Source organism: Pongo abelii, chromosome 1 (genome assembly GCF_028885655.2).
Source record: "Pongo abelii isolate AG06213 chromosome 1, NHGRI_mPonAbe1-v2.0_pri, whole genome shotgun sequence".
NCBI lineage: Eukaryota > Metazoa > Chordata > Mammalia > Primates > Hominidae > Pongo > Pongo abelii.
The window spans coordinates 175,701,820-175,728,867 of NC_071985.2; the positions used below are offsets into that span (position 1 = coordinate 175,701,820).

Genomic DNA, 27,048 nt, shown 5'->3' on the forward strand with positions numbered 1-27,048 from the left:
TTATTCTGTGAGTTACTTTGGAACAGAACTAGTATTTCATTCCTTTATTATCAGTGCCTAGCACAGTGTGTCATTCACATGGAAGGTGCTTGTGAAAGTTTTTTGATCAATGAACACATGACTGATAAAAATATGGATTTTATGAATAAAACCAGACCTAGTTGTTCAGAGAAATATATTCTAAGGGATATTTTGAAGGCTCCAGTCCCAAGGATACTTGAGGATATAATGGATAAGCTTACATAGGTGTGAGTAATTAAGAATCAATGTGCATTTTTTTCATCCCCAAGAGAAACAGACACAGGTACTCCCTTGTTCTCCTTCCCGCCAAACTTCAGGAAACCACCAATCTACCTTATGCTCTACAGATTTACCAATTCCAAATATTTCATATAAATAAAATCATACAATCAATTTTTTAAAAAAGAATCACTGTGCAGGTGGGAATGTGGCTAAACAACCTTCTGGGTTCCTCCAGCTAAAACTGGATTCTCTAATTTTTTTTTTTTTTTTTGAGACGGAGTTTTGCTCTTGTTGCCCAGGCTGGAGTGCAATGGCACGATCTCGGCTCACTGCAACCTCCACCTCCCAGGTTCAAGTGATTCTCCTGCCTCAGCTTCCCAAGTAGCTGGGATTATAGGCATGCACCACCAAGCCCGGCTAATTTTGTATTTTTAGTAGAGATGGGGTTTCTCCGTGTGGGTCAGGCTGGTCTCGAACTCCCGACCTCAGGTGATCCGCCCACCTCGGCCTCCCAAAGTGCTGGGATTACAGACATGAGCCACCACGCCCGGCCTAAAATTTAGTCATATGTAACAACTTCAAAAAATATGCCAAATTCTAGTAATCATCATACAGTTTATTTTATAGACAACTATTAACATGGATTAATGGTGTATCTACAGTGACGATGGAACTATTAAGGACATAATGACAGAAAAGAACCTGAGTTTCATAATTAGATGATGTAGGTTGGAATAAATGCTTATTAAATTCACACTCGAATGGCTGTATAGGTAGATAAGTGAGTGACAAAGTTACTTACCTGAAATCATAAAATTGGATGGGTGAAATAAATACAGATAGTCTGATTCCCAGAGCTACACTGTCCATTCCCATACAGAGAAAGAAGGAAAGACTGATTCAGAATACTCCTTTTGATTGATAGAAATAGATGCAGTTTTTTTTTTTCGTTATGTACCATTATGTAGGAAAGCATTAAACCTATACCAGAATCATCAGAAAGTCCTCAAGTGGAGTTATCCCTAAGTCAGAAATTAAGTGGGAAAGGTTAGTTCTGAAGTGAGTTGGTTTATTCTATGAGTTTTAATATATTTTGGGTGAATTCTTAAATGAAGAGATAATGACTGATAAGCTGCTTAAATATTTGAACATCAGAAATGAAATAATTAAATCAAGTAAAATGTAGTATAGTAAATGTCTATCTAATGTCGATAGTCTCTCGGAATCCTTGGAATTCGAATGGATAAAATTTTTTATCTTACAGTTCTTGGGATTTGGCTCAGTATTTATTACATTATTAGTGCAGACCTACACACACTAACTAGTTTAGGGATAATGAATGCTGGGGTCTTTATAGATAGTAGCAATGTACCGAATGATTCTAATTAGAATGATGGGATTGTACTTAGGGAAGATACCCTCGTAGATGCTGGTATGGGAACTATGTAAGTAAATACAATTTCCTCAGCCTGAGCTTGCTGTGTGACCTTGGGCTAGTCAGATAACCCTTCTCAGTTCTACTATTTTCATTTTTAAAAGTAGGAATTTACCTAGTTTCGTCTTTAAGTTGCTTCTGCATATGTATGCTCTAAAAATATTATATACTCATAACATTTTTAAATGCTTATTTTTGTAAGATGAGTCCCATTTCAGTATAAGTTAATAAATAATAATAAATAAATAATAAATAATTTTCAGTGTAAGTTAATACAACTCTAAAAATATTATATACCCATAACAGTTTTAAATGCTTATTTTTGTAAAATAAGTCCCATTTCAGTATAAGTTAATAAATAATTTGAGCACCAACTGTTTTGTATTCACTGTGGTGAGTTCTATATAATGATGAATGTATACAACTTTTCATTGATGAACACTCATTCATTTGTTCATTCATTCAACATATTAACTGACCAGCCCTAGGAATATATAGATGACAGTATTAGTTTCCTAGGGCTGCTGTAATAAACTACCACAAACACGGTGACTTAAAACTACAGACGTGTTCTCTCGAGTTTTGCAGGACAGAATTCTGAAATCAAGGGGCTGACATCCCTATGCTCATTCTGAAAGCTCTACGGGAGAATTATTCCTTGCCTCTTCTGGCTTCTGGTGGCTGCAGGTGTTCCTTGGTTTGCGGCCACATCACTCCACTTTCTGCGTCTGCAGTCACATTACCTCTTCCTCTTCTCTCTGTTTCTTCTGTGTGTGTCTTTAAGGACACTTGTGATTGGATTTAGGGCTCACCTATGTAATCCAGGATCATCTCCTCATCTCATGATCCTAACTTAATTAGATTTGCAAAGATTCTTTTTTTCCAATTAAGGTAACAGTCACCGATTCCAGGGATTAGGACATAGTCAATATATTCAACCCACTATAGTGGGTTGAATTCAAACACAAAAATAACAAGCAGACGAAAACATTCTTTTGCCCTGATGAAGCTTATAATCTATTGGGGGAAATAGACATTAAGCCAAGACATAACTGTAAAATATAATCATTCTTTTAATATAGTAATAAACATAGCTATAAATTCTATTTAGATCTATTAAGGGAAATTACAGAATATTTTGAATTATTATAACAAAGGGACCTTGCTAAGGATGAGGGTCAGGTCAGACCTCTCTGAATAAGTGATGTTAAAGAGGAACATCAAGAGTCAAGAGTTTATAAGAGTAGGTGCCTGGGGAGAAGCCACTGGAGGGATGGGGGAGACTATTCCAAGCAAACAGAGCATTGTTTCCAGGACCTTGAGGTGGGAAACCCTGCAGAAGTGAATGAGAGCCACTGTAGCTGGGGTCTAGGGAACAGGAGGCACATGAAGTAAGCTGATGATGGGGCAGATGATAGAAGGCCTGGAACAACTGCATCAAGATTTTAGAAACCCAAGTGCAGTGAGGAGCCTTTGATGTGTTTTCAGCACATCATCAGGGTCTAAATTACGTTTCTAAACTGCTACTGTGACTAATATTTGGAACACATGTTACAGAGAAGCAAAAGTGCAAACAGGGAGAAGGAAGTACTCAGCAAGAGATGGCTATGGCTTGGTCCAGACTCATGGCAGAAGAGATGACAGAGATGAACAGATTTGAGTTATATGTTGGAGTTCCATGTTGGAGGTAGGAATTCCCAAGGACTGGCTATAGGGGAATGAAGCAGAGGGAAGCTTCAAGGATGCCTTCTAGTCTGTTGGAGGCCGGGCATTTAACAAGTGTGCTCATAATATGGGGATTAATAATAACTAAGTAATACAGATGACAGAGGACAAGTAATGGTGCCTGGAACAGAGTTGGAGTAGGTTGGTAGAGTGCCAAAGAAGCTGCATTTGAGTTGGGCTTTGAAGAACGTTAGGTAAAGTAGTAAGGAAGGTCATTTCATGAAGATGAAGAGGCATAAGGAAAAACATCCAGAGATATGAAAGTGCATGGTATGTTCAGGGAGCAAGGAGAAACCTTGAAGAGACATGGCACATGAATGTGTTTCCAGCAGCATCTCTTTTAGATGGCCCTTTGTTTCTCATGATCCTTTGTTTCTCACAGTCCTTTGGTCATAATACTGTCTCAATCCCTCCTATAACCTGGGGCTTCCTACTACAAACACATGTGAACTGGCACACAACCAGGAACTACAGTCATATATCCCTAAACTGCATAAACATTGTGATTGATGGAGTAAGTCCAGATATGGAAGGTTCCTGAGGATTAAGTGTCCTCTTTTAGAATTTGGCAGGATATGTTAACTTATTTCTGGAAGAAACATTATGTACCCATGATAGACTCGTTTAATTGTATTTTAAAATGAACACCCAAGATTTCAGGCTCTTTGTTCAGGGTTGAGAGAAGTGCTGGTGGGGTAGGAGAGTGCTGTAGCAGATAATGGGAGAAAGAGTAGAAGGAAATGCCTGAAGTAAGGGTGGGTAGGACACATTATGCAACCTTCCTTCTGCTATCAGAATGATGTATCTACTACAAAAATTTGACCCTATCCCCCAAATGTTCAAAATTCTTTGACAGTTTCCGATCACCTGCATAGGCAGCTTCTAAAATAGTTTCCATTGATACACATATGGCAAATGACACTCGCAGGGGTGGCACTCCTCCATGGGGGATGCCCAGGGACATTGACACTTCTGGGCATCCCAGCTGTGTCTTTCCACCCTTTCTCTCTCTGGAAAACATAATATGAAAACACAAAAGGATGAGAGTAACATTTTCATAGGAATAACCTTGAAATGCATCTTCTATAATATGCCAACCAAGTAAATGTTTGCAAACATAGGAAATTTTATGATTAGTGACTACTGGTTGTAAAAAAAAAAATTCTCACTCAAATACAATAAGTACCAATGTCTTAATGCTTATCTGGCATGGCCAAGGTCATTATTTTAGAAAGTTTGAATACCAGGATTGTCAGCAGTGTTGCCAAAGTCTTTCATGGCTTTACTCTGGAATATGGTGTGCTTGTTATCCCAAGGGTCGCTTTTCTAGAGACAGCTGATTGAATCAAAGAGAGAAATCCATATCCAAATTAGTGATTACTACTTCGACCTCTACTGCTGACAGCTACTGATTTATTACATTACCATATACCAAGTAGTATGACATTTTTACAAATATTATTTTATTTAACAATTAAAACAGACACTGGAATCAGCTACTATTAACCCCATTTTACAACTACTATTATCCCCATTATTATCTCAGAGAAGTGCAGCTGAGAATTGAGGAACTCAACCAGATTCACACCTTCACAGTGTCAGAACTAAGATTAGAAATGAGCCTGTACAACAAATATATGAAAAACGCTCAACATCACTAATCATTAGAGAAATGCAAATCAAAGCCATTCAATAAGATACCATCTCACACCAGTCAGATGGCTATTATTAAAAAGTGCAACAATAACAGATGCTGGCAAGGCTGTGGAGTAAAGGGAACACTTATACACTATTGGGAATGTAAGTTAGTTCAGCCACTGAGGAAAGCAGTTGGAGATTTCTCAAGAACTTAAAAGAGAGCTACCATTTGGCCCAGCAATCCCATTACTGGGTATATACCCAAAAGAAAATAAATTGTTCTACCAAAAAGACACCTGCACTCATATGTTCATCACTATTATAGTCACAATAGCAAAGACATGGAATCAAACTAGGTGCCCACCAATGGTGGACTGGATAAAGAAAATAGATGGCGGCTGCACATAGTGACTCACGCCTGTAATCTCAGCGCTTTGGAAGGCTGTGGCAGGCAGATTGCTTGAGCTCAGGAGTTCGAGACCAGCCTGGACAACATGGAAAAGCCCCGTCTCTACAAAAATACAAAAATTAGGCAGGTGTGGTGGTGTGTGCCTGTAGTCACAGCTACTTGGTGGGCTGAGTGGCAGGATCGCTTGAGCCTGGGAGGTTGAGAGTGCAGTGAGCTGTGTTCAGGTCAGTGCACTCCAGCCTCTCCAAAGTGAGAATCCTGCCTCAAAAACAGAAGAAGAAGAAGAAGAAGAAGAGGAAGAGGAAGAGGAAGAGGAAGAGGAAGAGGGAGAGGGAGAGGGAGAGGAAGAAAAAGAAAGAAGAAAGAAAGAAAGAAAGAAAAAGAAAGAAAGAAAGAAAGAAAAAAGAAAAGATGGTACCTGTGCACCATAAAATACTAATGCACATAAAAAGAATGAAATTTTGTCCTTTGCAGTCACATGGATGCATCAAGAGACCGTATTTCTAAGCAAATTAACACAGGAACAGAAAACCAAATATCACTTGTTCTCACTTATAAGTGGGAGCTAAACAATGTCTATTTTTTTTTGTCTTTATGGGAACAATAGACACTGTGGACTACTAGAGGAAGGAGGGTAGGAGGGAAGTGTGGGTTAATAAGCCACTTATTGGGTCCTATGCTCACTCTCTGGATGACAGGATCTCTACCCCAAACCTCAGCATCATGCTATACACCCATGTAACAAACCTGCACATGTAACTCCTGTATCTAAAATAAAATATCAAATTATAAAAAAACAAATAAACTCTAATTTCAAATAGTATACTCAATTATTATTCATGTTTTATTCTATATTTATAAACATACAATAATACAGCTAACTGGAACACACACAGAAGAGACTCTAGACTTCTGATTACCCTGTAGATATTCCCTGGAGAACAGTAATGCCTAACAGGACCTCTGACCATGTCTTTTCACCCTAAGTATAAGAAGGCAGACAAGAGCTATGAACGGTTTTGCCTTTAGCATCCTTTGGTAACATCCCCTAAACCATAATCCTCTTTTCCATTCTTCCTTCCTCCCTCCCTCCCTCCTTCCTTCCTTCCCTCTCTCCTTTCTTTCTTCCTTCCTTTCCTCTTTGCTCTGTCACCACTTACCTTTCTTCACAAGCTCTTCACCACCACTTTCTTCACAAGTCCTGGCTGGATTACTGTCTGGGTATCCCTGAATGTAAGAAGTTCCCATCTCTTCAAAAGGTGCTCCTTACATGCCTTTGATAGATGACTGTTCAAGGTGGAATTAGGACCACATTGGCTGAATCACCCTGGACATTAGTGCAGTGGCAGATGTTGCATTCAGCTCTTTCTCTCTGCAGTTTATAAGCAGCTTAGCATCTACTCTAAGAGATTACAATCTCAGTGGGGGATCCAGACATGTGAAAATGGCTCCAACACATGGCAGGGATCAAGATTAGAAGTAGGTACAATACAGAAAGGAATCAAAGAAGAAAGAATGGTCAGAGAAGTTTTCATTCAGTTAGGTTTTGCAGGTTGAGAAGAATTTCAAAAAATGAGAATAGGCAAGAAAAAGCCTAGAGGAGGAAACAGCATGAGCAAAGGAATGGAGGCAAACAAGTAGAAGGTGAAGTCAGGAAAAAATCCATTATCTGGTATGGTATTATCAGGGGCATATAATAGTATGTTTTTGGAAGAACATCATAAGATGAATTGGGGAAACATGGAGGAGTGAACTAATTTTGTTTTCCACTGAAGGAAACTTCTGATCCACATGAAATTCCAGTACCATGTTTATTGAAAGGCACTAATTTCCTCCTTCACTTCTATCATTGTCATTGTTATCATAATCACCAATATTAAACCTTATTCATGTGTAACCTTTTACTGTTTCTCATTCATGACTTCATTACATCTTTAAAACCTCATCACTGGCCGGGTGCAATGGCTCACGCCTGTAATCCCAGCACTTTGGGAGGCTGAGGCGAGTAGATCATGAGGTCAGGAGATTGAAACCATCCTGGCTAACACGGTGAAACCCCATCTCTACTAAAAATACAAAAAATTAGCCGGGCATGGTGGCGGGCGCCTGTAGTCCCAGCTACTCGGGAGGCTGAGGCAGGAGAATGGAATGAACTCGGGAGGTGGAGCTTGCAGTGAGCCTAGATCACGCCACTGCACTCCAGCCTGGGCTGCAGAGAATACTCTGTCTCAAAAAAAAAACAACCTCATCACCGAGTTGATGGAATGGCTTTGGTAGAGAGTAACAAAAACTGCAACTAATGCTGGCTTAAATAGTAAAAGGGATATATTTGTTCAAATTATTGTTAAGGTAATGTTGGCTTTAGGCAATGACTTGGTGATGTGACAGGGAATTGACTTCTTTTGGTTTCTCTGCGTTGGTCTCCTTGGGGTCAGCTTTATCCTAAGGCCTATTTCCTTTAGGAGACTAAGCTGTTGCTTCCTGGGCTACATGCTATTTACATTCTTCCCCCTTCAAATCTGGCAAAGAGGGCATTCTAATCTCAGTATTTCTGCAGAAGCACTGAGACTCAGTCTAGTTAGACAACGGTAAGTTTTCTACCCACTCTTGAATCAACCACTGTGGCTAAGGAGATGGAATGTGTTGACTGACTTAGCTTGGGTCACATGCTCCAACCCAGAGCTGAGAGTGGAGTCAACCTCTGAGAAATCACATACTTCCCCAAATGGGAATTGAGATTTTTCAGGAAGGAGGAAATGAGGTAGAGATGAGTAGGATGAATGCTAAAGTAAGAGGCAACTGAAGAGTATGCTATGCAAAAATATAGGTACTTTTATTTCCCTTTCATAGCTGAGGAAATGGAGGTTCATAGTACTGTTAGTTCCACAAAGATGGAAATAGTTCCCTAAGATCATATACATCATGTGAAAAAAATGAACTAAATGTATTATCATGGGACTCCAGAAGATAAAGTGATGTTACTATCCCTTTGGATAGACAGGACAGACAGATGTCATGGGCTGTGACCCTGAGCAAGTTATTTAATTCTCCTCCTCCTCCTCTTCCTCCTCCTTCTTTATTTTGCTAGAAAATAGAGATAATAGTGGCACTTACTTCACGGTGTTATTGAGAGGAATAAATCAGACATTTGCAAATATGAGTGACCAGATGCCTTTTTGTTCACTGTTGTTTTAGCCCCCACAGCACCCAAGGAAGATGAAGTTCCTGAGGCTCAGTATGGTTATTAGCCATAGGAAAAAAACAAACCACTATCTTGTGAGTCCAAGCCTTACCCACCCTATTTTCACTGTACTGTACACTTAATGAGATCCCTAGCTCTCTGTATGAACGCCTTGCATTTAACAGGATTCATATTGAGGGAACTACACATGCAGATTATTATTAGCATGAAAACAGGTAATTATTTTTTTTTTACATTTGCATCACCTCGCATGATCTTTGTGTTAGACATTCTTTAGCAAAGAATGACTGACTGAACTAAAGGGCTTGTGCGTCATTCAGACGGTCATTAATTCTAAATAAGAAATTCATTTCCTGTCACTCATGTTGCTTAAACAATGCAAAGCAGAGAGTGGCTACAGAGCAATCTGTAAGGGCTGGGACGGAAGCTGGAAACCACCTAGCCCAACCTTATAATTTACAGATGAGGGAAATGAGGGCCAGAACAAGGAAGGTCACACAATTAGTGGCAGAGGCAGAGCGGGGGCTGGAGCCCATTTTCTTTACTTCTATGCCAGAGTCTTGCCATTAAACCATGGATGTGATCATCTGACTCCTGTTTGGTTAGGAACTCCTTGATTGTTAAAAACATTTTGGGGGCATGGATAGAGAGACATTTAATGTGATAACAGTTCCAAAATGAAAATATATTAAGAATCCTTCACAAATTCCCTTGTGCTGTATTAATTTTATCATGGTTATTTTTACAGTGCACTTGTCGGGGCTGGGGGGAATGGGTATCTGTATGTATTGAATGGTCTCATTTGAGTTCTGCCCATGTAAAGGTATGAACTAAAAACATTTTACATTAAAACAGCAAATTGCTTATGGTAACCATTGCATAATGAAGGAACACAATGAAGAATTACAGTTCAAATTACTTATCAGGTCTCTTCCATTTTCTAAGTTTTTAAAGTAGAAAATTGCACAGTATAATTACAGTAAGTTAATTTGCATTCATATTACAATTCAATGGGCAATTACATTCTTTTTTATTTTAAAATATTTTATAAAGTGTGATTTGCATCACTGTGTTTCAAGGGAAAAGTGGTGACTTTTCCCTTGTGAGGTTTTTTCTGTGAATTCAATCATGTAGCCCTATACCTTCCGGTAGAGAGTTGTGACCTCTTCATTGGCCTTTGGGACAGAAGGGAAGAGAATCATTTGAAATTTGACTCTGGCTTCACAGCTTGTGGACAAGAACTCTTCCAGGAATCACAGAATATCAAGGTTTGGAAGAAGTTGAAAGTCTTACCCTTTCCCCATTCACTTTCACCATCTGAAGCTTGCATTTCTCTATCAAATTCCTGCCAAGCCATCATCCAACATCTTTTTATTAACTCCTGTGCCAGGAAATTCTTTTCTTTTTTTTTTTTTTTTTTGAGACGGAGTCTCGCTCTGTCGCCCAGGCTGGAGTGCAGTGGTGTGATCTCGGCTCACTGCAAGCTCTGCCTCCCGGGTTCATGCCATTCTCCTGCCTCAGCCTCCCAAGTAGCTGGGACTACAGGCAGCAGCCACCACGTCCGGCTAATTTTTTGTATTTTTTAGTAGAGACAGGGTTTCACCGTGTTAGCCAGGATGGTCTTGATCTTCTGACCTCATGATCCGCCTGCCTCGGCCTCCCAAAGTGCTGGGATTACAGGCATGAGCCACTGCACCCGGCCTGTGTCAGGAAATTCTTTACCTTCTGATGGCATCCACTTCATCACTGGACAATGTCTCCATTTTGTAGAGGCTGCATCCATCTTGGCGTAACCATTCTCGCATTAATGGAATTTAAAGGGTACTTGTTAGACATTCATTGCTTTGGCAGTGTCATGCACAACACAGAACATCCTGTTTATATTACGGGTATAACATTTTATTCAGGACTTGCACTATTAGCACAAGTGTCTGGGGTGAGCGATCATAGAATAGTGCCCACAAGGGTTGTAGGGGCTGGTTAGCTGCCCCACTTTCTCTGTGCCTGCTCTTTTGAAAAAATTGAAAATTAAGGCAAAATAGACATATTGAAATGTGCAGCTCTTCAGAGTAGTTTGATCAGTCATATGATGATGGTCCTATAAGATTGTAATGGAGCTGAAAAATGTCTCTTGTTATAATATGGAGGTGCAATGCATACTCACGTGTCTGTGGTGATCCTGGTGTAAACAAACTTACTGAGCTAGCTGTCTGTCGTATAAAAGTCTAGCACAGCCGGGCATGGTAGCTCACGCCTGTAATCCCAACACTTTGGGAGGCCGAGGAGGTTGGATCACCAGAGGTCAGGAGTTCAAGACCAGCCTGACTAATATGGTGAAACCCCGTCTCTACTAAAACTACAAAAATTAGCCAGCTTTGGTGGCGGGTGCCTGTAGTCCCATCTACTCAGGAGGCTGAGACAGGAGAATTGCTTGAACCCAGGAGGCGGAGGTTGTAGTAAGCTGAGATCACGCCACTGCACTCCAGCCTGGGCCACACAGCGAGACTCCATCTCAAAAAAAAAAAAAAAAAAAAAAAAGAAAAGAAAAAAAAGTCTAGCACATACACTTATGTATAGCACATAATATTTAATGCTGATAATAAATGACTATGTTTCTGGACTATATATTTATTATACTCTGATCATTATTTTAAAGTGTACTCTTTCTACTTATATAAAAAAGTTACCTTTAAAACAGCCTTAGGCAGGCCCTTCAGGAGGCATTCCTGAAGAAGGCATTGTTATCATAGGAGATAACAGCTCATGCATGTTACTGCCCCCGAAGACCTTCCACTGGGACAAGATGTGGAGGTGGAAGACAGTAATATGGATGCTCCTGGGCCCTGTGCAGGCCTAGGCTCATATGTGTGTTTGTGTCTTTGTTTTTAACAAACAAGTTTAAAAAGTAAAATTAAAAATTTAAAAATAGAAAAAAGCTTATAGACTAAGAAGATAAGGAAAATGTTTGTACAGCTTTACAATGTGTTTATGTTTTAAGCTAAGTGTTATTGCAAGAGCCAAAAAGTTAAAAAAAATTCAAAAGTTTGTGAAGTAAAAAAGTTATTACAGTAAGCTAAATTAATGTATTATTTAAGAAGTCAAATTTTGGCTGAGCATGGTGGCTCACGCCTTAATCCCAACACCTTGGGAGGCTGAGGCAGTCAGATCACCTGAGGTCAGGAGTTCAAGACCAGCCTGTCCAATGTGGCAAAACCCCATCTCTACTAAAAATACAAAAATTAACCGGGCGTGGTGGCAAGTGCCTGTAGTCCCAGCTACTTGGGAGGCTGAGACAGGAGAATCACTTGAACCTGGGAGACAGAGGCTGCAGTGAGCCGAGATCATGCCACTACACTTCAGCCTGGGTGACAGAGCGAGACTCTCTCTCAAAAAAAAAAAAAAAAAAAGAAAAAAGAAAAGAAAGAGTCAAGCTTAAAAAATAAATTTAATATAGCCTGCATGTAAAATGTTTGTAAAGTCTACAGTAGTGCACAGTAATGTCGTAGGCCTTCACATTCACTCACCACTCACTCACTGACTCATCCAAGCAATTTCCAGTCCTAAAAGCTCCATTCATAGTAAGTGCTCTATGGAGGTAGAGCATATTTTATCTTTTATATTGTATTTTTACTGTACATTTTGTATGTTTAGATACATAAATACTTACCATTGTATTATAATGGCCTACAGTATTCAATACAGTAACATGCGTACAGGTTTGTAGCCTAGAATCAATAAGCTATACCATATAGCCTAGGTGTGTAGTAGGCTATATACCATCTGGATTTGTGTATGTATACTCTGTGATGTTCACACAATATAAAACTGCCTAATGACGCATTTCTCAGAGCATATCCCCGTCGTTAAAAGGTACAAAACTGTATTTGCCTATATAACCAACACTACATTAAAGATATGTTTATTCCATTATCCCAGAAATTTCCTTCTACCCCTTTCCAGGTAACCTATCTCCACTGAGGCAACTAGTATTCCAACTTTCACTTGTAGATTGTTTATTTTGCCTGTTCTTGATCCTCATGTAGATGGAATCACAATAATACCCTTTTTGGGGTCTGACTTGTCTTCTTTCACCCAAAATGTTTTGAAGATTTGTCCATATTGCTGCATATGTCAGTAGTGTATTTTATTTCTTGCTTAATAATATTCCACTGTATGAATACTGTACAATTTTTGTATCCATTGTGCTGTGTGTAGACATTTGGATTGTTTCCAGTTTTGACCTATTATGAATAAAACGGATATACATTTTCTAGTATATGTGTGTATATATGTTTTATTTCTCTTGGGTAAATACCTAAAAGTGGAATATCTATGAGTACTCCTGAGTAGGTGGATGTTTAACTTTATAAGAAAGTGCCAGGTAATTTTCCAAAAGGTGATACCATTTTATAGTTGTACTAGCATTGTATAAAAAGCTCCACATCCTCATCAATTATTTAATGTTTCAAATGCTTAAATTTTAGCCATCTTAGTGAGTGTGAAGTGGTGTCTTATTACAGTTTTCTTTGCATATTCCTCTGGATCAGTGATATTGAGCATCTTTTCATGTACCTACTTACAGTCTCTTTTTTTTTTTTTTTTGGTGAACTGTCAAAGTCTTCTGTTCATTCTGAGTAGATTGTCTTTTCACTATTAATTGGAAGAATTTCTTTATTTTTTTGGATTCAAGTCCTTTGTCAGATATATGTATTGTGAATATTTTCCCCATGTTTGTGGTTTACCATTAACTTTCTTAATGTTTTCTTTGATCATCAAATGTTCTAAATTGTGATGAAGTCCAACTTATCATTTTCTCATGTTCAGTGATTTTTGTCTTCTCTCTAAGAAACCTGTGCATACCTCTAAATCATGAAGACACTTTCCAAGATTCTCTTCTAGAACTTTTACCATTTTAGCTTTTATATTTTGTTCTATATACATATGAGGAAGAACTTGAAGCTGATTTTTTCCCATATGTTTATGCAGTTGTTTCAGTACCATATTTTAAAGACTTTCCTCAATGAACTGCATTGTCACCTTTCGAAAAAAAATCAAGGGACTGCATGTGCATTGATCTATTTCTGTATTCTCTATTTTGTCTCATTTGCCAATTTATCTGTCTTTAATGCCAATACCATAAGGTTTTGATTACTAGAGCTTTCTAGTAAGTCTTGAAATCAGGTAGGATAAACCTAACTTTGTTATTCTCTCCCAGGATTGTTTTGGCTATTCTAAGTCCCTTTGCATTCTCATGTATATTTTTAAATTTACTTGCCAGTTTTTTCAAAAAGTGTGCTAGGAATTTTACTGGGATTGTGCTGAATGTATACTTCAGTTTGGGGAGAAGTGACATCTAATCAATAGTAAGTTTTTCAAACCATGAACATTGTATGTCTCTCTATTTATTTGTATCTTCTTTAATTGTTTTCATCAAAGTTTTATAAATTTTGGTGCAGAAAGCTTGCACAACTTTTGTTCAATGTATTTCTGTGTTATTATAAATGATATTTTAAGTTTTCATTTTTCAACTATCTGATCAGCTGTGTAACTTTTGGTAAATAATTTAACCTCTGAATTTATTTCTAACTTGTAAAATGAAATTTCATGTTTTTCTTAGAACAAAGGCAAGTATAAATATAAATATCTTTCTAGAGTGCTTTACATATTAAATTGAATGATATATAGAAAGTGCATAATATCTGGTATATTAGACAGAAATTTTGGTTGAAAGTGAAAAAGAACTCCAACAACTTGAATTACCTTAAATAATAGAGGGGACATATTGGCTCATATAACAGAAAAATCTGGGGAACAATGGAAGTTGGCTTCTGGCATGGCTAAACCAAAATTCTTTAACAATGTCCTCATAAATCTCAATTTCCCCACCTCTTAGTCCTCTTCTTGTTACCTTAATTTTCAAAAAACATTTTTCATGGAATGGGTTTCTGTAGCTATAGGCTTAACAACTTTCCAATTTCCAGTCTAGTAACAAAGAGAAAGCATTTTTTTCCAGTTGCTCCATCTTTTGATACACAGTTTACCCATCTAACCATCTCTAAATTCTGGTCAAGAAATGTGTTGCACTGAATCACCTGTCCAACTCTGGAGCTGGTTCAGGTCTACCAAAATTAAATGGAAAAAAAAAATTACCAGGTGGAGGAATGGTTTCCTAATGAAATCTAGGTGTTGTTTTAGAAGAAGGAGGAATGGCCCCAAGAGGCAGACAACACATATCTGTCATACTTTTAACCTTTAACACAGAGGCTACAAAATATGTGGCAGCTATATCATATGCTATGCTGATTCTTCTCTTTTTAGATACTCTGTAAGCATCGGAAATTCAGTCATTTTTTTTTTTCAGAGTCTTGCTCTGTTGCCCAGGATGGAGTGCAGTGGTGCAATCTCAGCTCACTGCAACCTCCGCCTCCCGGGTTCAAGCAATTCTCCTGCCTCAGCATCCTGAGTAGCTGGGATTACAGGCGCGCACCAACACACTTGGCTAATTTTTGTATTTTTAGTAGAGACGAGGTTTCACCATGTTGGTCAGGCTGGTCTTGAACTCCTGACCTCGTGATCTGCCGGCCTTGGCCTCCCAAAGTGCTGGGATTACAGGCGTGAGCCACTGTGCCCAGCCCAGCCATTTTTTATAGCTTTTAGTCTACTCCTATTTTCAGGCACTAATATCACCTTAAGCTCCACTTTATGAGTGAAAAAAATTGGGGGTTTGTATTGAAACATAAGAGTCCTTTGACAATCACTTTAGCTCTCCACTTTTGTTTCTACTGTGCATTTAGCTAAAGAGAGCAGATTGGTGGCATAAATACAATTGCCAGTGTTGCGGCTGTCCTCTACCCGCTCCTTGGAAAAATGAAAGGAGTGCTATTTATAGCTATTGTAAACCAGAGTCAAGTTTAGTAATGCTGCCACACGACCTTTTGCTGGAATCAAGCAAGGCTGGCATCATGAAAGAAGAGATGTTCTGTTTTGATGAAGCTGCATAGAAATATTTTTTCATTGCTTTTTTGACCTCAGAAGAGAAACAGCAGTTGGACATTTTACTTATGTCCAAGGCATACAAGAGAAGTATCTGAAATGTAGTTAAAACAAGATTTGCAAAATATTTGTTTTTTGTTGTGTGTGTGTGTGTTTTTAAGTGGATCCTTTTGCTTTCACTCTAAATTTCAAAATTCTGATTGTGGCAGATAAGACACTTTGTAATTTGTTCATGCATGCTTCTCTAGAGTCAACTACAGCCACCCTCAGAGGGGAATCTCTTTTTTGCCTTTTTACATTCTATCATCTTTTTTCTCTTTTTCTTTTTTTTTTGTTTTTGTTTTTGGCCTGAAAAACCTTTTCTTGCTTCACCTGGTTATCCAATTATCTTTCAGGATGACGTCACTTCCTTCATGAAGTCCTCTTCACATGCTACCTTGGGTTAAATGCCCCATTTGATGCTCCCTTAGCGTCCTGTACTTGGCATTTTCACAGCGTTCATCTCAATGTAACATGATTATGCGTTTCCTTCACTTGGCTATGAGTTGTTTCAGGACAAGTTTTTTTTTTTCTTTCTCTGCCAAGCCTAACATTGTGCCTGGTATAGAGTAAACAATCAGTAAACATATTTTTAAAATAAAGGATAGACCTTTCTTATTAAAATATAGAATTTGATTATAAACATGAACTTTAATAAAAGGGAGAGTGAGAGGATTATAAACCTTTGAAATTGTGCGCATTCTATGTTAGTATACTTTGAGCATATTACATCTCTATTAAGCTTGGTAAGATTGTTCCTATTGTACTTTATTAAAAATTGTATTAACTGTAATCTCAGCACTTTGGGAGGCCTAGGCGGGCGGATCACGAGGTCAGGAGATCGAGACCATCCTGGCTAACACGGTGAAACCCCGTCTCTACTAAAAATACAAAAAAAATTTAGCCAGGCGTGATGGCGGGCGCCTATGGTCCCAGCTACTCGGGAGGCTGAGGCGGGAGAATTGCGTGAACCCGGGAGACGGAGCTTGCAGTGAGCCGAGATCGCGCCACTGCACTCCAGCCTGGGCGACAGAGGGAGACTCCGTCTCAAAAAAAAAAAAAAAAATTGTATTAACTTGAGAGGAATGTACATAGAAACATTCCTAAATGCCTGGCATGTGCAAGCACTACAAACTATTTAATGAATTGTGGGCTGTGTAATAATTTGTGTTTGAAAAACTCTATTCCACTTACAATACCATCACAAAGGGTAACATATTTAGGAGTAAATTTAACTATCAATATGAAAGATCTGCACGTTGAAAACTGAAATGTTGATGAAAGAAATTAAAGAAGACACAAATGAATAGAAAGCAATCCCATGCTCGTGGGGTAGAATAATTAATGTTGCTAAAGTATCCATACTATCCAAAGCAATTGATAGATTCAACATAATCCCTATAAAATGCTAATTACATTTTTCACAGAAATAGAAAAAAAAATCCTAGAATGTATATGGAACCACAAAAGACCCTGAATATCTAAAGCAGTCTTGTAAGATAATTACAACCCAGAGGCATCATACTACCTGATTTCAAAGTATATTATAAAGCAATAGTAATCAAAATAGTATGATACTGGAATGAAAACTGACACATAGACCAATGAAACAGAATAGAGGGCCTAGGAATAAAGTCACCCATATACCATCAACCAATCTTTGATAAAGTCACCAAGCATACATAAAGGGGAAAGGATAGTCTTTTCAATAAGTAGTGTTGGGAAAACTGCATGTCCACAAGCAAAAGAATGAAATTGAATCCTTATATTATACCATATATGAAAATCAACTCAAAATGTATTAAAGACAGATGGAAGACTTGAAATTATAAAAATCTTAAAAGAAAACATAGAGGAAAAGCTCCTTGGCATTGGTCTTCACAATGATTTTTTGGATATGGCACCAAAAGCATAGGCAACAAAAGTGAAAGTAGACAGGTGGGGCTACATCAAACTAAAAACTTTTTCATTGCAAAGGAAACCATCAAAAAAATGAAAAGGCAACCTACAGAATGGGAGAAAATATTTGCAAGCCATGTATCTGATAAGGGGTTAATACTCAAAATATATAAGGAACTCATTACAACTCAATAGTAGACAACAAACAACCTTATTTTTAAAATGAGCAAAGGACCCAAATGGACTTTTTTTTGTAAAAGAAGGCATATAAATGGCCAGCAGGCATGCAAAAAGTTGCTCAATATCACGAATCATCAGGGAAATGCAATGAAAACCACAACGAGAGATCACCTCACACTCCTAGCACTTTGGAAGGTGAGGCAGGAGGATCGCATGAAGCCAAAAGTTGAAAATCAGCGTGAAAAACATAGCGAGACCTTGTCCTTACAAAATTCTTGAAAATTAGCCTGACATGGTGGCACTCGCCTGTAGTCCCAAGATACTTGGGAGGCTGAAGCAGAAGAGTCCCTTGAATCCAGGACTTTGAGGCTGCACTAAGCAATGATGGTACCACTACACTCCAGAATGGGTGACAAAGTGAGACCCTGTCTCAAAAAATAAAACAAACAACAACAAAAAAACAAAAATCAAAACAAACAAACAAAAAAACCCAGTTTTTTTTGGTGGTTGTTTTTTTTTTTTTTTTGTAAAAGACAAATGTAATAAGTGTTGGTGCAAATGAAGAGATAAGGGAACCTTTGTATGCTGTTGGTGGGACTGTAAATTGGTATAGCCATTATGGAACAGAGTATGAAAGTTCTTCAAAAAACTAAAAATAGAACTACCATATGTTCCAGCAATTCCACTTCTGGGTATACATCCGAAGGAATTAAAATTAGTATCTCAAGGAGATATCTGCACTACCATGTTCATTCCAGCATTATTCACGATAGCCAAGATACGGAACCGCCCTAATGACTGTCAACAGATGCATGGATAAAGAAAATGTGGTATATATGTCTACAATGGAATATTATTCAGTCTTAAAATAGAAGGAAATCCTACCATTGGCAACAACATGAATGAGCCTAGGGGACATTTTGTTAAGTGAAATAAGCCAGACATAAAAAGACAAATACTGCATGTTCTCATTTGTATGTGGAATCTAAATCAATCAAACTCATCAAAACCCGAGAATAGAATCATGTTTGTCAAGGGCTAGAGAGGGGGAAAATGGGGGGATTTTGGTTAAAGGGTAGAAACCTTCAGTTATATGATGAATAAGTTCTGGAGATCTAATGTATAGCATGGTGACTATTGTTAATAATTATGCACTATGTACTTGAAATTTTCTAAGATAGTAGATCTTTTTTTTTTTTTTTTCTGAGACGGAGTTTCGCTCTTGTTGCCCAGGCTGGAGTACAATGGCACGATCTCGGCTCACTGCACCCTCCGCTTCCTGGGTTCAGGTGATTCTCCTGCCTTAGCCTCCTGAGTAGCTGGGATTACAGGCGGGTGCCACCACGCCTGGCTAAGTTTTGCATTTTTAGTAGAGACGGGGTTTCACCATGTTGGTCAGGCTGGTCTCGAACTCCTGACCTCAGGTGTTCCACCTGTCCTGGCCTCCCAAAGTGCTGAGATTACAGGTGTGAGCCACCACGCCCGGCCCTACGAGAGTAGATCTGAACTGTTCTTATCACATGCACAGAATTAGCAACTATGTGAAGGTATGGATATGCTAATTAGCTTAATTGTGCTAATTATTTTACCATGTATATGTATATCAAAACATCATCTTGTACATCTTAAATATATACAATATTGAGGCATTATTTGTCAATTATACCTCAATAAAGCTACAGAAAAAGAAAAATGCCCATAGTTTACAGCATAAAATTTTATTACACTCTAGCTAATTGAAACAATTGTAGGAATAAACAGAATTAAATAAAATATAGTACACAAAATGGGCTTCTTTGCTTTCCTTTCTTTGGAGGAGTAGTAATAGCTAGTAGGACTTACGATTTCTGACATTTGATTTTGTTTTCCATCATAGGTCAACCAGCACTTACATAGGCTGCTCCTTTGAGTATCTTGAAAATCATGTGCATAGTTATAAATTATGTAAAGTTCAATAAAACTCCATTTTGCCCATGTGCAGACTGCTCATGCCTGTGTCTTTTATTAGGTTGACCCCAAGATCCTCAAAGGTAGAATATGTTTCTGATTTATCACCATTATTCCCAATGCCTACCGCAGTGCCTGATATACAGAATGGACTCCATAAATGCCTGTCAAATTAAAATGAACTATTTTAGAATTATTCTGGGAAGAGAATCAATGTTTACCGGGTGACTGATTTATTCAGTGCCAGACACATCCAATATATTATCTCATTTAAGGCTCACTGCGATCTCAAGAAGCAAGTGTTACCCACCACCATTGTAGGGTTGAGAATTTTGACGTAGACAGAAGTAACTTGTTAAAGATGAATGAAGCTCATTAAATTCCAAACTCTATACTCTATCCAGTACAATAAGAGTGCCTTCCCCATTGGGCTGCTGTGAAGGTCAAATGAGTTAATATATGGAAAGCATCAGAACTGTGTCTGAAACATAATAAACAATATATACATCTTTGCTGTTCTTATTTTATTGTTTCTCGGGGTAGATGATAAACAAATGTTCACTGAGTTTTTTTTCTTATGCCATACTTAATACAAATGACATTGTTATTTTAAAAAGAACAAAGGAAAAAAAACCCTAATTATTAGGTGACTTATTTCATGATGTGTTTAGTACAACAACTTGAAATGTTCCTTTAAGATTTGGTTTAGTTTAACTTGAAAGATCATTGGTGGGTAGTTTGTGTGCAATTAGCATCTACATGTTATGCCTGGATTTGAGAAAAGCTTTGCTTGTTACCCCTGTTGAATTTCAGGGAAATTTGCCCAGTTTCCATGGTGGACTTGATTCAACACTGAGCAGAGATAGAGTCCTGTAATTCCATTACTTGGCCAATTCAGTGTCATTAATTCCCTTCAAAGTCTGTAATCATAATGTCAATAGAAAGCCGAACAAAGTGAAAGGTGGGTGAAGGCGGCAGGTTTTATAAGTAGGGCCTTAAGGTGCATGTAGATGGTCTTCATGTTCTAAGGCTATCCTCAAAGCACTGAGAAACTTCAATGTTTCTGGCAGTCAATGAGAATTTAGACCTGTGCCTCCATCATAACAGTTTTTTACCCTCCCTTCCCCCGTTTTGACCATGTCTTCTCAAATTTGTCCCTCTTTTCTGAGTATTGAGTTTAGACTCTTGAGATGTGTCTTCATAGATGAAGAAACTGAAGTTAATATTAATTGAGTTGCCTGGTAAGCCTGAACTTCCTACACAGTGTAGAAGCATATCTGGTGTCAACTGTCCCCACTTTCTAGAACTTTGGAAAACTTGGAGAGACTTAGGCTAGTTTCTCTGCTCCCCACCCTTAGATTATCTATCACACCTAGAAGTAGGTAGAAACCGAGTAGTATCAGGGATGGGACTCCCTCCCACCTTTTTGGGAGTTTCATCTGATCAACTCTTCTTGCAAGATTGCATCCTGCTATGACCTCACAAATTTTTCTTGTCTCTATGTAAATTGCTATCTTTACAGGTGATGCATGACAGCCTCCGTTTGCTCAGGCCTCCATTTGTACGGAAGCTGTTATTATGGAATAAGTTTAATGGGTCGTGAATTTTGTGGAGAAAGGGAGGGTCTCTTGATGACTTTGTATGTACTAGCCCTGGACCTACTGGCTCCACAAGGAGTGCATTAAGCTAAATATTTTTAGCCCATTGACTCTGGAGGTAACAACCCTAAATGTTTCATTAAATTTTCATGGGTGAGTGTCAGAAACTACGAGGAAAAAAAAACACCCCAAAACAGAAAAGCACAAATCCATCCCAGTAGCTTTGTTATTACACAGCTGGAAGACAGGAGTGTAGCCCCAAAAAGAGTAATGGTAAACTTTTTAAGGAAGGGTTGCCTGCCTCTCGCTTTCCTTTTCTGCACCTGGGTCCAGCAGGGTGGTTTGTGTGCTGTGCGAATCTCCGTATTATGCACTTGATTTGATTCACCAGGCTCCTCTCTTCTCCTGCATTCAGGCCTCTGGAGACAGGTATGCCACACAACAGGAATTTCCTGGAGTTGAATCTAGTCTCAGGGTGGAAGAATTTTCAGAATGACTCAATATTTTCTGCGACTTGGTGTTTCTAGGATCTTTGTAAGCTAGAACCCTAAGCAAGGAGCAACTGACTGTGTACTCGCTGGAGCCGCCTCCCGCACAGCTTCGGATCGGAGGATTGTTTACTCCCAGTCATTCTAAGAGCCGAGTAGGGGAGTCGCGGGGAGTAAGCCGGAGTTAACCGTGGTCTGCATGCTCTCAGGGGCACGGGTCTCTCCCGAGGACTGACGGAAACGTGACACATGCCAGTCTTCTCCCTCCCAACTTGCCGAACTTTGCCTGGGAAACCTCAGTCAAAACAGGAGCCGCCGAGCCTGCACTGGCGGCTGGGAGCGAGCGCCCCCTCCTGCCAAGGGGCGTGGGGGCAACATGCCCTCGCGGAGACTCCCCTCGTGGTTTCGCCCTTCCTGGCACTCCATATATTTGGGTATGCATGTTTTCGAGGCTTGGATAAAAGGGTAGATCCTAGAGAAAAAATGAGAGAGGCCAGGCGGAGCTGCGGCCAGTAGTGGTGATGGGGGAGAAAACACTGGATACTTTGTGACAACCCCCCTCCCTTACCCTCTCCACGCTGGCGCGGCTGGGGCGGGGACCCCTCGCTCTCGGCTCGTCTCTCCCCCGTCCACGCCGGGATGGAGAGAGAGCGCAGGGGCTCCAGAGGCGCGACTGCAAGCCGCGGCGCCCCCGCTCGCTCGCTCGCTCGTTCTTCCACCTCTTCGTCGCCACCGCCACTCGGCTAAGCTCTCGGAGCGCGCTCGGGCTGCGCAGAGAGCGCCCCGGAAGGAGCAGGAGCCGCGAGGCCGGGGCGAGGGGCGCACGGCCCGGCGGCGGCGGCCGGGGAGCTAGCAGGTGAGCGGCGCCGCGGGGCGCCGGGCGGGCGCGGGGGGCGGTGGCGCGGGGGCCGTGGGAGGAGGCGGGTCCGCGCGGGTGGCGGTCTCCTCCCCCTACTCTGACGCGGGGCCGGTGGCTCCCGGGGAGGATGGACCCAGCTTGGCGCTCGCCCGGGCTTCCCCGGGCTGCAGAGCGCGCCTGAGTGCCGCTGCCCGCCGGGCATGGGGAGCCGCTTCCTGGGCGGCTGCGGCAGCGGAGGAGGATGCTCTGGGCTAGCGAGGTGAGGCGCGGCGGGGGCGCGCGGCAACCCCTGAGTTCAGCGCGGCAGGTGCCCCGCGAGGACACGGCGCCGGGGAGCCAGGAGGCTTCGCTAGGGCCCCCGGGCGCGGAGGAGGGCTCCTGGGACGCGCCACTCAGCAGTTTGGCTAGGGGTGCTGCGAGGATGGCGACTGCAGCAGTTTTTCGCCTTCTCCCTCCACTTGCTGGGAGGAAAGGGGCGACTTCTCTTTCTCCCTCCTGCCCCCCATCCCCGCGCCCCTGTCTCCCTACCTCTGACCACGCGCGATCCTGTCTCCAGACTTGTCCACCCCTGACACGCGTCTCTCTCCAAGACCCCCTGCGCCCTCTTTCCTCCTGCGGTCCTGGCTATATCCGTCCTCGAGCCTGCCTTCTCCCGCTGTCCTGTGCTCCCGAAACTCCCTCCCTCCCTCCCTGGTGGCCAGACCCTTTTCCTCATTCGGCCGAACCCCGTTCTCACTTCCCTACTCCTCCGTAGCGCTGAGATTCGGCTTCGACCTCTCGAAAAACCGACTCTATCCCAGTAATCCCCGCCCGTTCGCGGGCACCGTGAGAACTGGATCCCGCGTTCCTCGGACCCCGGCCTTTCTTCGGATCCTCTGCGGACTCTGTTCTCTGCCGCTCGTCCCCCTCCATCCACTCCCCAGCACCCCCTCCCCCTACGCCCAACTAGTCCCCTCCCCAGCCCGCCCCTCTTCCTTCTCTCTGCTCCAGACTCGACGCTCTGACTTGGATGCAGAGAGCTCAGTTTTTTTCCTACCAGGGAAACTTTAAATCTCTGTGTTTCGGCTCATAAAGCAGGCATACAAGAGGGTGTCAACCGCCGAGAGAACCCAGAGGCAGGGAGTCCGAGATGGGGGGAGGTCGTGTCGCGGCATCTGAAAGGGGCCACTGGGTGAGTGTACAAAGTAAATTTCAAAATCAGGGTGGCTGCTGCAGCCAGGACCCTGCCTCCGCTGGCTGCGTCCCGAGGAGTATTATTGTGACCCCTGGTGGGAGGGCGCATCTTTTCTCTGCACTTTTTAAGGCGCTTTTTCTTTTCTCTGTTTTTGTTTTTTGGTGGTGCTGGTGGGCCTGATGGGGGGCAGTGGGCACAAGGGAACGCTGCCTGGAAAGGCGGACGCCACTTGGCTGCTCCCAGACCCGCCAGACTGTGTACGTTTCACTCCGTGTGAACTACCCCCAACCCCCAACTGCATCGCACAAATCCTCATTGTTGGGGGTCTGCTGGGGCACTTCCGCTTAGGCTGGGAGAGTCTGAAGGAATGGCGTGGGGGTGGGGAGGCCGGGGGCGCTTGGCGACCGCTCAGCTCTCGGCGGCGGGCGGAGTGGAGAGCGCCGCGGCGCGGGCATCTGTGCGCTCCGGTGTGTGTGTGTCGCCGAGTCTGGGGTGCGCGCCCGCGTGGGTCGGTGTCTGCGTGTGCGTTTGGCTGTCGGCACACGCCTGTGTTTAGCTCCATTAGAAAGAGGGGCGAGTGTAGGGCTTGCGGTAGCGAGAGCGCCTTTCTCCGCCTGGGAGCTGGACGGGGGCGAGCCCGGGGGCGAGCCCTCCTGCGAGCTGAATGCTCCAGTGCAGCTCCTAGCCAGCCGGCGGGGACCGGGACGAGAATCCGCGCCGTCGATTCTTCCTCCTTCCTGCTCCCCTCCTGCTGGCCAGTTAAATACACTTTAACAGTGTTGATAGTTTTGAATAAAGGCTGTGTGGGGGTTCCACTACACTTTACAACACTTAACGTTTTCAAGTAATCATATAAATTAAATTAAAGGTGGCTTACGTTCAGAACCGCCTAATTATCCAGTTCACGTTGGTACATTTATGTGCCAATTATAGGTCTTTGGGAAATCCATAAAATTACAAACCATCCCCACCCCTTGAATTAGCACCCATTGTTTTTGTGATCTCCGTGATGAGTGATTCTGGATGGCACCGGAACTGCGCAGGCACGAAGATAGATGGGGGTTCGGAGATGTCAAAAGGAGTAGGCCCCCCCCGCCACCCCCCATCTCTTTCACTCCCTATCCTGACAAGGCTTGGTGACAATTCTGGGAACTGAAAGTGATCAAAGATTTTCTTGATTTCCTATTGAGAAGGGCGACCTAATCAAAGCTGTATAAAAGTCAACTTCTAAGCAATCAGAAATTGTCTGCTGATGTCCTTGATTGAAACCCCAGCATTCAAATGGAATATTGAAGAACTCGCAGAAATGTCTTTTGAAGCGCTATTGTTCTTTTCCATACACAGAGGCTCTCTTGAAGGTTTAGGAAGTTCAAAATGCAGTGGTTTGAAAGGACTGACTTTGTAACTATTTGGCAACGCTGGGAGGATCCGCAGGGATGAGAAAAGAGGCCGAGGTGGGAAGTGCAAATATGTTGTGACCATCTTCTTGGGAACGGTGCTGCTATCAAGTAGGAATTCAGTTCTACACATCGAGTTGGCAATTAAATCTCTTCCTAAAGCAGATTTAGAAGATGATTTTTAATAGTTTTCATTTTTTAATGGTTTGCTTAAGGTCTGAATAGGCATATCTGAAACATTTAATCATGTTCATTGTATTCAACGATAAAATCTGAATAAAAATTACTTATTGTTGATGAAGCTCATCTCACAAGCTGTTTCACAGTATGTTTCATTTGCAAGACACACTATTGTGTGAGGCTGCAGGGAAGAGATCGTATCACTTATTGTTCATTTTCTCCTCCCAACCCAGAGAGGAATATTCTTCTTCATTCCCCTTTGCCCTCCAAAGTAATTTTTCTTAAATGGGTGAGTGTTTGGCTTGGTACCTGATAGTACCCATCTAAAAAATTGCATTTGGTAGATTTAGGATGCTTGGAGCCACCCTGCAGGCAGATGAAGAATCTAATGGAGGCAGCATTTCATTTTGATAATTCACTCAAGTCAAACATTTTGTTTTTGCTGGGATTTAATCCTTCTCTCAAACTAATAAAGCAAACAAAGCAAGAAAATCACAGTTTATGTCTTTTAGATGGCACTTTAAAAATAGCATAAATTGAAGGGTATTGTCAGGAACTTTAAATGTTATTTAGGACTTACTGAGACAAAGAATACTCGTGGTTGAGTTAAGCAGTTGAGGATGAATCGCTTAACCTCCCAGAACCTTGCTTTCCTCATCTGCAAAACGGACAATATTACCTACCTTGTGGGTCTCGGAGCAATTTTATGGGGAAAATCATATGATTGGGTGCCCTGGCACATAGCAGGATTTCAAGAGAATGATCTCTTAGTAATAGACAGCATGGAATTCTGTTCAAGAAAGTGGATGGCATTTGGAATTGGAAGACCAGGATTGAATCCAGCTACTTCTGACTTTGTGATGTTTGGCAAGTCACATTTCATGTTAATAAAAAAGAATAATTAACCTTTATGGGGTACTACTAAGAGTCAGGAATGCTTCTAAGCACTTTACACATATTAACTTATTTAATCTTCAGATAACCCTAGGATATGGATACTTGTATTCTCATTTGTATTAGCTAGATAAGGAAACTGGGGCACAGGAAGATTTGGTAGCTGGCCTGAGATTACATAGCAAGTAAGGGATGGAACTAGGATTTAAACCCAGCCATTCTTGTTCCAGGGTCTGTCGTAACCACTGTTATGCTGCCTCTGAGTGAGGAAGTGATCCCAGCTAGCTCCCAGGGTGTAAAATTTAATGGAGAATAATGAAATAGTAAGACTTCTATAGGAGCAAGCTACGTATTTCCCCATTTTTGGATGCTAGCAAAACAAAATGGGTGTTACCTTATCATCAACAGGGAATGGGGCAATGATAGGCACTTTGAACACTTGTGACTCTGTGGCAGTTTCTATCAGGCATTGGTTAGTATTGGTTCACATCTATTTACTCTGTGAAAATGTTTATTAATTAGGTAGCAATTAGTAATCAATTAGTAAATAATTGTTTAGGCAATTAGTAATGCAGAAACAGCATTACTGCTTTTCTCAGTTACTAGCTGTGGTAAGCAGAGATTCTCAAACTAAAAGGTGGTATAGCAGTTGGTAAGGAGTCTGGACTTGGTTTCTGGACTGCCTGGCTTCAGATCTCAGCTCTACCAGCTCTGTAAGCTGTGTGGCCTTGGCCAGCTAATCTGACTT

The 27,048-nt window shown here is 41.3% G+C and overlaps 1 protein-coding gene across 19 annotated transcripts in view; it reads left to right on the top strand.

Annotated features, from left to right (window-relative positions):
• Positions 1 to 27,048, top strand: part of DAB1 (DAB adaptor protein 1) — a 1,275,060-nt gene that overhangs the window by 816,624 nt on the left and 431,388 nt on the right. For 4 of the 19 annotated variants that reach the window (XM_054534065.1, XM_054534020.1, XM_054534081.1 and 1 more), the window contains exon 1: positions 22,923 to 23,826. The exons of 6 other annotated variants lie outside the window; for them this stretch is intronic. The gene's annotated coding sequence lies outside the window, so the exon portion shown is untranslated. 9 more of the 19 variants (XM_054534072.2, XM_054534096.2, XM_054534100.2 and 6 more) reach the window with 4 other exon arrangements.